Consider the following 11492-nt stretch of genomic DNA (forward strand, 5'->3'; position numbering starts at 1 on the left):
TTTTAAATATAAAGTATGGTTGTGTAAAATGTTAACGTGGGAAAGCTGGGTGAAGGGTGTATGAGAACTCTATGAACTACTTTTGTAACTTTTTTGTAAGTCAGCAATTATTTCAAAATAAAATGTTAAAAAATATTAACTCATCCCTCCTAAAACTTTGTGATTACTCCATTTCTATCAGGGAGACCAAAATTCTCTCAGTCTTTCAGGTGAGAAACCATGAAACAGAGATTCTACTTTCTTCACCACCCTCTATATCCAGAAAATAACAAAGACCTGTTGGTATTTCCATCTAAATGTCTCTTGTATCTTTTGTCTCCAGCCCCATAGCCATGACCTTAGTCCAGAACCTACCTCCTGGACTTTTGTAATATGCTCTTCCTCCTGGCCACCTTCCAGGCCACAGCCAGACTAAATTCCCCCAAAAAACAATCTCACATTCCTACTCAAGGACCTACAACGGCTTCCGAGGATGAAGTACAAACTCCTTAGCTTGGATTTCTAGACCAGCTCTGTATATAGTTTAAAATTTTCTACCAGCCATATTTTAAATAGTAAAATGAAACAGATGAAATTAATGTTAAAAATATATTTTACATTCTTTTTAAAATGCTATGTTTTCAAAATCTGGTGTGTATTTTGCGTTTAGAGCATATCTCAATTTGGACTATCCACATTTCAAATGTTCAATAGCCACACACAGCTAGTGACCACTGTATTTTGGACAGTGTAGGTTTTTGGTCCAGAGTAAGAACCCACATTGCGTTTTGTTGTCATGTCTCCTTAGTCTCCAATCTGGAACAGATAAATTTATTTCTGAATTAACTGAGGTATGAAGTCTTGGTGCTTAGAGGTAGTTACAGACAAGACCTTGAAGTGCAGGTAAAACTGGTCTGAAACTCTTGGGGTCAAGTGATCCTCCCGCCTCAGCCTCCAGAGTAGCTGTGGTTACAAGTACCAGGCCCAGCTAGCGACTGAATTTAACATTAATAAAATCAGACTTTTTTTCACTTGAAATAATGTTTTAAAACAGTTGAGAGAAATGAACAAATCTGTAGTTACAAATATTTTCTCCACTACTTCTCTGCCTTTACTTGACACTTTCACCATTCCCTCCTTTCTTCTGTCTTCTGGGTCCCCTCCCTTCCTTTTGGCTTTAGGTTGACTATTGGACAATTTGTTCAAAATTTATGAAACACCCACTGTTGATTATCTTGTTTATTCTTTAGTTCTTTAGTAATGATCATAACAGTGAACAAAGTATCTTTTTTTTTTTGGACAGAGTCTCACTCTGTCTCCTAGGCTTGGCACAGTCTTGACTGACTACAACCTCTGCCTCCTGGGTTCAAGTGATTCTCCTGCCTCAGCCTCCCAAGTAGCTGGGACTACAAGAATGCACCACCACGCCCAGCTAAGTTTTGTATTTTTAGTACAGATGAGGTTTCCCATGTTGCCCAAGGTGGTCTCGAACTCCTGGGCTCAAGTGATCCTCCCGCCTCAGCCTCCAGAGTAGCTGTGGTTACAAGTACCAGGCCCAGCTAGCGACTGAATTTAACATTAATAAAATCAGACTTTTTTTCACTTGAAATAATGTTTTAAAACAGTTGAGAGAAATGAACAAATCTGTAGTTACAAATATTTTCTCCACTACTTCTCTGCCTTTACTTGACACTTTCACCATTCCCTCCTTTCTTCTGTCTTCTGGGTCCCCTCCCTTCCTTTTGGCTTTAGGTTGACTATTGGACAATTTGTTCAAAATTTATGAAACACCCACTGTTGATTATCTTGTTTATTCTTTAGTTCTTTAGTAATGATCATAACAGTGAACAAAGTATCTTTTTTTTTTTGGACAAGTCTCACTCTGTCTCCTAGGCTTGGCACAGTCTTGACTGACTACAACCTCTGCCTCCTGGGTTCAAGTGATTCTCCTGCCTCAGCCTCCCGAGTAGCTGGGACTACAGGTGCCCGCCACCGCGCCCGGCTAATTTTTTGTATTTTTAGTAGAGACGGAGTTTCACCGTGGTCTCGATCTCCTGACCTCATGATCCGCCCGCCTCGGCCTCCCAAAGTGCTGGGATTACAGGCGTGAGCCACCGCGCCCGGCCGAGATTCTTAAATACCCATATTTATCTTGCCTGAATTATACATAACTGTAAGTGTGTTAAAATACCTCAAGCACTAGAATTAATTTAAATGTCAGATTCTAATTGACAGGAACGATTTATTGAAATTTCTTTATACTACTTCCCCCCCCCCGCCCCAGGGGAAGAAGCTTGACTTTATTCTGACCTTTATTTACCCTTGTTTCTTTAAAAAAAAAAGGTTTAATGAGAAAGACTTGGTGTCAGTTAACAAAAAAAATGACTTCAGATTTACATTCTTTTACCAATGGAATAAATGAACAAAGTTTGCAATTGAAAAGGCAGTTTACACCTTTTGTTGTTTGGGTTCGTAGAAATCCTATTATGCTTCAGGCATAGCTCTGAAGAATGTGCAAACAAGTATTAGATCAATGACATTTCTTTGTAGTTTCTTTTATCAACATATTTAAAACTGAATATTCAAACCTTCATTCATATTTTAGATGCCTGTCTCATCAGTACACTTATACCTGAGTATATTTCATTGCTATAAAATATTTTTACCGCTAAGATCCTAAATGCATTGAAAGATCCTAAATAGTAGAAGGTCAGCAGTGTTCTGCTAAGGTATTTGCAATTAAGCAGCCACTCCACTCACTGGTGGCTTTGAAATTAGTATTTGAAATTATAGTCTGTTATCTACCATCAATGATGATAGCATTCAAAGGAATTCATAGAAAGATATTCCACAAAAGCAGTTTATTTTAGTTTGGGGAGTAAAAACACATGAAAAAGCTTTATCGAATGTGATCAGATCGTGTGAAAATAAAGCTGAGTTTCCAAAAATTTTCATAATCTAGAGGAAAGGTTTCTCCCAGACCTCTGCAATATATACCTACTTTCTGCCTAACTTCTCTTTCATTAGTCTTTTTGATTCTGAGGAAATACCCTGCATATGTATTGACATTCATCCTTGACCATTTTAACCACAATCTTTCATGGTGTAGAAATCCTAGAATGCACTTTTACAAGTAGGTCTAAGACAATCAATCTGTTTAGAAACTCGATCCCAAAATTTGTACAGATAGGCCATTTTAGACAAAATTATAGAATATTTTAAACTAAGCACTAGGTGACAATATACATTAATTTTTTTGAAGCTTCCTCTTTGAGTATAAACCATATACATTATCTATTAAATTAGACCAAAGTTGTGTAAACCTTAGGTTTTATTACAATTCATTTGCATTTCAAATTGATGTTTTCCTTTGAAGTAGAAAACAAACTTCTGAGAAGTTTTCTAACAGACGTTTCTATTTTTCTCAACTCTAAAATTCCAGATTAATAAACTCTACTACTAATTGTAGTATATTTTATTGTGCAAAATGCAATATAAACACATGATGTAAAGTAATAAAAAGCATAAGGCAACTTTAAAATATTTTTAAGGTAGTGATCGTTGGGTAAGATCAGGTGCTTTAAAGTCACATTAGAAAGCTTTCTCAGGAGTAAATACGCAAATAAAATATTAAGTTAGTTGATGAATAAACTGAATTGAAAAAAGCTAAGACAAAATATATAAAATATATGTTTAAGTATTGCCCATAGGGTTATTTTAGTTAGAATGATTACACACATTCAATGTGAAACGATAAAATTATATTGCAACATAATTACATTTAACTATTTGTAGTTTTTTAACTCTGGGAAAGAAATTGCATTCCCAGCTGTTTCTCAACTCCTGTAATTTAAATAAGTAAACCTTTTGTTCTTAAAACTTACTTAGTTCCTTCTAATTCTGTTGATGGACATCCATTTCTACTGCCTTATTTTATGTTAATATCTAACAAAAGAATGCTGTTAGCCTCCTGCCAGTAAAAGCCCACCTCCTTTGTTGGAAGGGCAGAGAGGAGGGGGATTCTTTTTTAGCCTTTTACTTTACAGAAGACTTTAAACTTCCTCTCTCCACATCTAGTCAGGAAGAGCATTTCTACTTGAGCTAAAAATTCCTAGGAAAAGGCTATAGCCCCCAAGTGTGGAAGGTGGTTCTTAGCTGTCAATTCCCTTTTGTTATTCGCTCAAATGGAATTATGAAATGTTCGTGGCTTTGTAGGGCAGAACACATTTCTCCCGAGCAAATGCAAATGCATTAGGTGTGCCCAGGTAATTTGAAGTGCTCATGCTGGCAGCTTTTCTGCATGAGTAAAGCTGTTTAATTAATGCATTTTCCCCTTCCTTCTGATTAGTTGATTCTGATTTTCTTTGAATAAATTAAACTCTCTGTAATATGCTTCCTATAGCTTCTTGGGCTACCCAAGCCCTGATACCTCCCACCAGGAGGGCAGATGCAAAGAAATGAAATTATTCCTCTGCATATTTCTCACAGAGATTTTTCTCCTGTACAAAAGACTGATTTTCCTTGTAATATAGCTCAGGCGAGTGATGTGTTTAAAGAAGATCTTTGAGTTTCTGTTGATGTTGCTCATTGGTAATTGTCCTTCCAACTTGAATTATGGAGATGGGTAGCAGATCCATTTAGTTTTGCTTTATTGAGATTTGGGGAGTAAACATTCAGCGAGGTTGGAGAGAAGTGGCATAAACACCTTCCCTAATAATAGTGCTCATGTTAACTGCCACTGCTCACCACAAGCGCCAGCATCTACAGATGGCATGGGAAGTTAAAATTTTTTTCCCAGGGTGCCACAGGTTTCTAAAGGAAACCTTTGATTTGTGAAAAGAATTTCTTTGCATCAAAAAGGCAGAGTAGTGTAGTAGAAAGAAGGCTGGGAATGGAGTCAGGAAGAACTGTGTTTAAGTTCTAACTTTGCCACTAGCCAGTTTCTGTAAAGTTAAGATCTTGTAGCAGTCTCTTAAGTGGGACCCTCCCAGCTTGTATACCCTCATTATTTTTACACATGAGGCATCTTAACAAGGGTTGAGATAAGGTCCCAAACTGTGGTCCCATTTTAAGTTTTGACTTCCAGACCAAAACAGAAATCCCTAAACATAATTTTCTTGTTCCTCTCCAACCTCCACAACCTGGTCTCATTCCACTTGGACACACTGCAGAGGTAATGCAACCATGTTCATGAGAAAATTCTTATTATATTGTTTTGAGACAAGGTCTTGCTCTGTCACCCAGGCTGGAGTGCAGTGGCACAATCATGACTCACTGCAGCCTCTAACTCCTGGCCTCAAATGATCCTCCCACCTCAACCTCCTAAATAACTGGAATTACAGGCATGCACCACCATGTCCAGCTATTTTTGTTGTTGTTATTTTTTTCTGGAGACAAGGTTTTGCTATGTTGCCCAGTCTGATCTTGAACCCCTGGCATCAAGAAATCCTCCTGCCTCAGCCTCCCAAAGTGTTGGGACTACAGGTGTGAGCTACCACACCCAGCCTCATGAGAAAATTATTAATGAACATAATGACAATAGTCACAAGATCACTACCATAGTTGGTATTTTGTAGCCCTTTCCTTCTAAACGTTTGAGAGTTCTCAGCAGCATGTTTTATTACTTTTATATATTTATGTATTTAACGGAGCTCATTCTTTTTTCTTTTTTTTCTTAGACAGAAACTCACTCTGTCACCCAGACTGGAGTGCAGTAGCACGATCTCGGCTCACTGCAACCACTGTCTCCCGGGTTCAAGCAATTCTCCTGCCTCAGCCTCCTGAGTAGCTGGGATTACAGGCACATGCCACCATGCCCGGCTAATTTTTGTATTTTTAGTAGAGATAGAGTTTTGCCATGTTGGCCAGGCTGGTCTCAAACTCCTTGGCCTCCCAAAGTGCTGGAATTACAGGCGTGAGCCACCACACCCGGTTGACTTCAAACTTTTTAAGACTCTCGTCAATGAACATTTCCTGCTTCTGAGGTCCTTTCAGGGTTTCTTTCAGCTCAAAATACTCAGCATGCCAAGGCACCATATTTAGGATATCATGTTTTGAGCCCTGACAAAAAAGAATGCCAATGCTACTCTTACAGTCACCTCTCTATTTTTTATTCATGTCTCACCTGCCTCTATTGTTCACTTAATAAACCCAGTACCTCTGGCTTAGGGCTAATTGACATGGCTGATCAGTAGAAATCAGTATAGAGCTCACTTAATAATCTAGAAGTGTTCTTAGAGAAGTTCTGTATGATTAAGAACTGGTCAAGAGGGGAACAATACTTTTACACTGACCCTTATAATTACATTAAAATCCTTCATGAATGGGTTTTCTTGACATCTCTTACTACTCAAAGTAGTTAATGAGCTAGATGTAGTAGTATTTAAAGTAGACTTGTTTGATTAAGTAGACAACCCACTCCCTAATGTATTTTTTTTTCTTTTTCTTTCTAAAAAATATAAAATCCAGGCTGGGTACAGTGGCTCATGCCTGTAATTCCAGCACTTTGAGAGGCCGAGTGTGGTGGATCACCTGATGTCAAGAGTTCGAGATCAGCCTGACAAATATGGTGAAACCCCATCTCCGCCAAAATACAAAAATGAGCTGGGCATGGTGGTGGGTGCCTGTAATCCCAGCTACTTGGGAGGCTGAGGCAGGAGGATCACTTGAACGTGGGAGGCGGAGGTTGCAATGAGCTGAGACCATGCCACTGCACTCCAGCCTGGGAGACAGAGCCAGACATTGGCTCAAAAAAAAAAAAAAAAGAAAATACATATATATATAATGCTTCATGAATTTGTGGTTCATCCTTGACCAGGGACAATGCTAATCTCCGTATCATTCCAATTTTAGTATATGTGTTGCCAAAGTAAGCACTTAATATATTGTATATATTATTTTAACATGTGGATCCAGCTGTTTTGTTTTTACATTTTTCATTTTGAAGTAATTTCAAACTTACAGGAAAGTTGCAGGAAAAGTAAAAAGACCTCTTATATAGTTTTCACTCAGATTCCCCAATTATTTACATTTGCTTTATAATCTCTTTAAATATATATTTATATATAATATATGTAATTAATATTTCTATATATTATATGCTATTAATAGTTATATAAATATACATAATGCATTCTCCTCTTCCTTCTGATTAGTTGATTCCAAATTTCTTTGAATAAATTAAACTCTGTAATATGCTTTTAAAAATAATTCTTTTTAGGTAAATATATTAGTATTTTTTCTGAATTAATGGAAAGTTGCAGGCATGATGCTCACTGCCCCTAAATATGTCAGTGTGCATTTTCTACAAGATAAGGGTGCTCTCATATATAGTCACAGTACTGCCATCAAAATCAGGAAATTAACATGTATATAATACCATCTAATCCACAGATCCCGTTCGAATTTCACCAATTGTTCAATAATGTTCTTTATAGCAATCAATTAGTCAATACATAAAATACATTTTTTCATCTGGTCCAGAATCCGTCCAGGATCATGTGTCACATTTAACTGTTCTTTTTCTTCAGTTTTCTTCAATCTGGAACTAGTTCCTCAGTTATTCCTTGTCTTTCATGACGTAGACATTTTTAGACCACAGTTACTTTGTATAATGTCTCTCGGTTTATATTTGTCTGATATTCCATATGAGTAGATTCAGTAATGTATTTTTGGCAGGAATATCACGGAACTGATATTGTGTTTTTGTCAGTGTATCATTTCAGGAGACACTTTGAACTGTACCATTACTGTTGATCTTAATTTTAATTGCTGGTTAAGTGGCATCTACCAGATTTTCCCACTGAAAAGTTTCTATTTTCCCTTTGTAATAAACAAGCATTTTGAGGGAAAGTATATTGAGACTGTGTAAATATCCTGTTCCACTGGTGATTTTCTAATATTATCTTTTTGTACATTTATTAGTTGGCATCCTACTGTATGGAAGAATTTTTCTTCCCCATCTATCAATCAATCAATCAATCAATCAATCAAAACATAGTCCTATGAATTGCTATTTTGTAAAATTGATAGAGAAATAAGGTTTTAGCAACTTTCTGGATGTCTTTTATTCTAGTCAAGTTGACACCTAAAATTAACCATCACAGACAATATATCCAACTGCCTTAAAAACAGTATAATAGTATAAAAATGTTTATGGAGTGTTTTCTATTTTGCAAGCATTTTCCCCCTAATACTTCACACGTATTATCTCATTTCATTCCTCCCAACAGCTCTATGAGATAGTTACTATTACTTTTTTGCTTTACAGCTCAGGATATTGATGCAGAGAAGTTAAGCAACTTGTCCGTGGTCACACAGTTGGTCTCATTGGCACCTTGATAACAGAGACTAGGCCTTTGACTACTACACTCTGCTGACAACTCGAGATACCCCAAACTTAATCATCTTCCCCTACAACCCCTTCCAGCCTTCCAGATCTCAGAGAGAATGATGCTAGTAACCATCTAGTTATTCAAGTTGAAACCTAGTTGTCATACTTGATTCCTTTCTGGCCTTTCATGAGTAGTTGTACTTCTCCCAGCATAGTATTTCTTTTTCTTTTTTTTTTTTTTTCTGAGACGGAGTCTCACTCTGTCGCCCAGGCTGGAGTGCAGTGGCCGGATCTCAGCTCACTGCAAGCTCCGCCTCCCGGGTTCACTCCATTCTCCTGCCTCAGCCTCCCGAGTAGCTGGGACTACAGGCGCCCGCCACCTCGCCCGGCTAATTTTTTGTATTTTTTAGTAGAGACGGGGTTTCACCGTGTTAGCCAGGATGGTCTCGATCTCCTGACCTCGTGATCCGCCCGCCTCGGCCTCCCAAAGTGCTGGGATTACAGGCTTGAGCCACCGCACCCGGCCTCCCAGCATAGTATTTCTTATTTGCATTGTAATTGTTAATTTTCTTGTATCCTTCTTTAAATCCTTGAGAAAAGTGGTGATGTAATGTTCATAGTTGCATCCATAGTACCTAATATCCAGATGCTAGTACCTAGCACAGGACCTGGCACACATTCAGTACCTATTTGTTGAATCAATGAATGAATTGGTAGAATTAAACCTTTTATAAGCGAGCGGTTAGAATAGAAAAATGAAGTGACTTACTCAAAGTTATACAATCAGGAGTGGCATATTTACCATAAAGCAAATGAGGCTTAAGCTTCAGGACCCATCACATAGATGGCCCCTCCCAAAGTCCTAGGATGGGCCTTAGGAATGTGTTCATTTTGTCTTGTTTTTGCAAAATTTGCAAATGGTTAAGGCCACTGTCTCTTTCCATTTAGACCTCTTCATCACACTCCTTCTTGTCGAATGGCATCTGAGTGGCTGCAGGAATATTGGGGATCAGGCTAAGGGGAATTTGAAATGGGAATACATTTAGCTAAAGTTTAGTGGAATATGTCTATGTTATTTGCGGTCACCTAGGGGTGTAAGTATGTTATTGTTACCTGTCAAGGATAGGAATGGCTGGCAGAAATTCTCTACCACTCACTGTGCCATTTCACCTGGCACATGTCATGGAATTGCTGGCCTAGAGCTTGTATCCTGATATGAATGTGTCCCTTGGTGCTCGTCATTGGAAGTATGTGAGTAATGAAGGAGAAACAAAGTTGAAATGTACAGAACCAGAAGCTGGTCTGTGGAGAATTCTTCTCAATATTGCAGGTTATATATGAAAGATACTTGATAATGTTCTTATTTTCATAAAAAATTACATGATATTAATAATAAAGAACTTTGATGTTGAAAAAAACTTTTCTAAACTGTCAATAATAATAATTTGATTAAAGATGCTAGAGGAAAGATTGAGTTATCTTTCTATTTTCTCTATGGAGATGTCTATTGTAAAATTATTGTATAGGAAGAGATAATCTAAGAATATGCAGCTTAAAAAGAAAGAAAAATGGACCCAGCACGGTGGTGCACACCTGTAATACCAGCACTTCGGGAGGCCAAGGTGGGCAGATCATTGAGGCCAGGAGTACAAGACCAGCCTGGCCAACATGGTAAAGCCCCGTCTCTTAAAAAACATACAAAAATCATCTGGGCACAGTGGTGCATGCCTGTACTCCCAGCTACTTGGGAGACTGAGTCAGGAGAACTGCTTGAGCCCAGGAGGCGGAGGTTGCAGTAAGCCGAGATCACGCCACTGCACTCTAGCCTGGGCAACAAGAGTAAAACTCTGTCTCAAAAAACAAAAACAAAAAGAAAAATGTTGTAGATATGTGTGAAGCAGTTGATTCATATAAATATTATGTCATTTTAATGGATTTTCTAATATTTGTGGTATTTCAGCTTTTGAAAGTATGTACTTTGTTGTGTTTTCTAAATTCTAGGTAAATGTTCATTTTGTTACTGAATTCTGTTTTTACATTTTTGGTATCATTTTTCTTAGTGACAGCCCTACAAATTGTATATGAATTTTGGGAGGTGGGCTGGTCAATTACAAAAGACAACAAATTTAGAGGTTAAAACTACTGGAATTTTAGGCAGAATAAAAGGTCCAGGAAACCTGAATCCAATATGACAAGGCATGCAGTAAGTGCTCTATAAATGTTTGTTGAGTGAGTGAATGAATGAGTAAAGAAAGCATCTTTTAAAATTTTATAAAATTTATATGATACATATATATACTTTAAAGACAGAGTCTCGCTCTATTGCCCAGGCTGGAGTGCAGTTGCTCAATCTCGGCTCACTGCAACTTCCAGTCTCAAGCAATCCTCCTGTCTCAGCCACCCGATTAGCTGGGATTACAGGTACGCACCACCAAACCCAGCTAATTTTTGTATTTTTAGTACAGACGGGGTTTTGCCATATTGTGCAAGCTGATCTCGAACTCCTGGCCTCAAGTGATCCATCTGCCTTGGCCTCCCAAAGTGCTGGGACTACAGGCGTGAGCCACTACCCCTGGCAAGAAAGCACCTTTTTACAGAGGCTTCCTGGGCATGGAAGGCACTCGGGGAAATACTAGTTGGTTTGCAGTTGGGTCAGGGTGGTGGCAACTAGGGGAAAAGAGGTTCCCACCTGAGGTTTCTGATGGGTAGGGACCTGTGCTGAAGTAGAAGTTATCATCTCTTCTCCACCTTGTGAAGAGGCTGAGGATGTGCCAACTGGAGTTAGGTGGAAAGTGGTCAGTGGTTTGCAAGGGCATGACAGGGAGGTAATCTATATTCTGGACTCATTCCCTCATCCTGGATATTTTCTCTGCCTTTGGTAATGTGGTTTTTAGCAACAAAATGTGGGACTGGCACATATCTCCCTTGTTAATAGATGTATTACCATATGACTCTTTTCAAATAGTAAATCACATTAAAAGGATATGCATTTCTAGTTACTTGTAGTCTCAGCAGAGAAAAATAAAAGCCAAAAGTTTGTGCTACTCTAAGATCACAGAATCATGAAAAAAGATAGTTATAATTTAGAAAATGGAAATCATAAATCGTTGTCTTTTCTTTCTTTGTAATTAAACCACACTTCTTTTTATTTTTATTTTTTTCCTTTTTTTTTTTTTTTTTT

General features: G+C 38.0%; 1 pseudogene across 1 annotated transcript in view; it reads left to right on the forward strand.

The window, feature by feature from the left end:
- The window catches only part of LOC105521602, a 188777-nt pseudogene that overhangs the window by 106777 nt on the left and 70508 nt on the right, over positions 1-11492 (forward strand). The window lies entirely within an intron of this gene.

This window comes from Colobus angolensis, unplaced genomic scaffold, assembly GCF_000951035.1.
Source record: "Colobus angolensis palliatus isolate OR3802 unplaced genomic scaffold, Cang.pa_1.0 Scaffold401, whole genome shotgun sequence".
NCBI lineage: Eukaryota > Metazoa > Chordata > Mammalia > Primates > Cercopithecidae > Colobus > Colobus angolensis.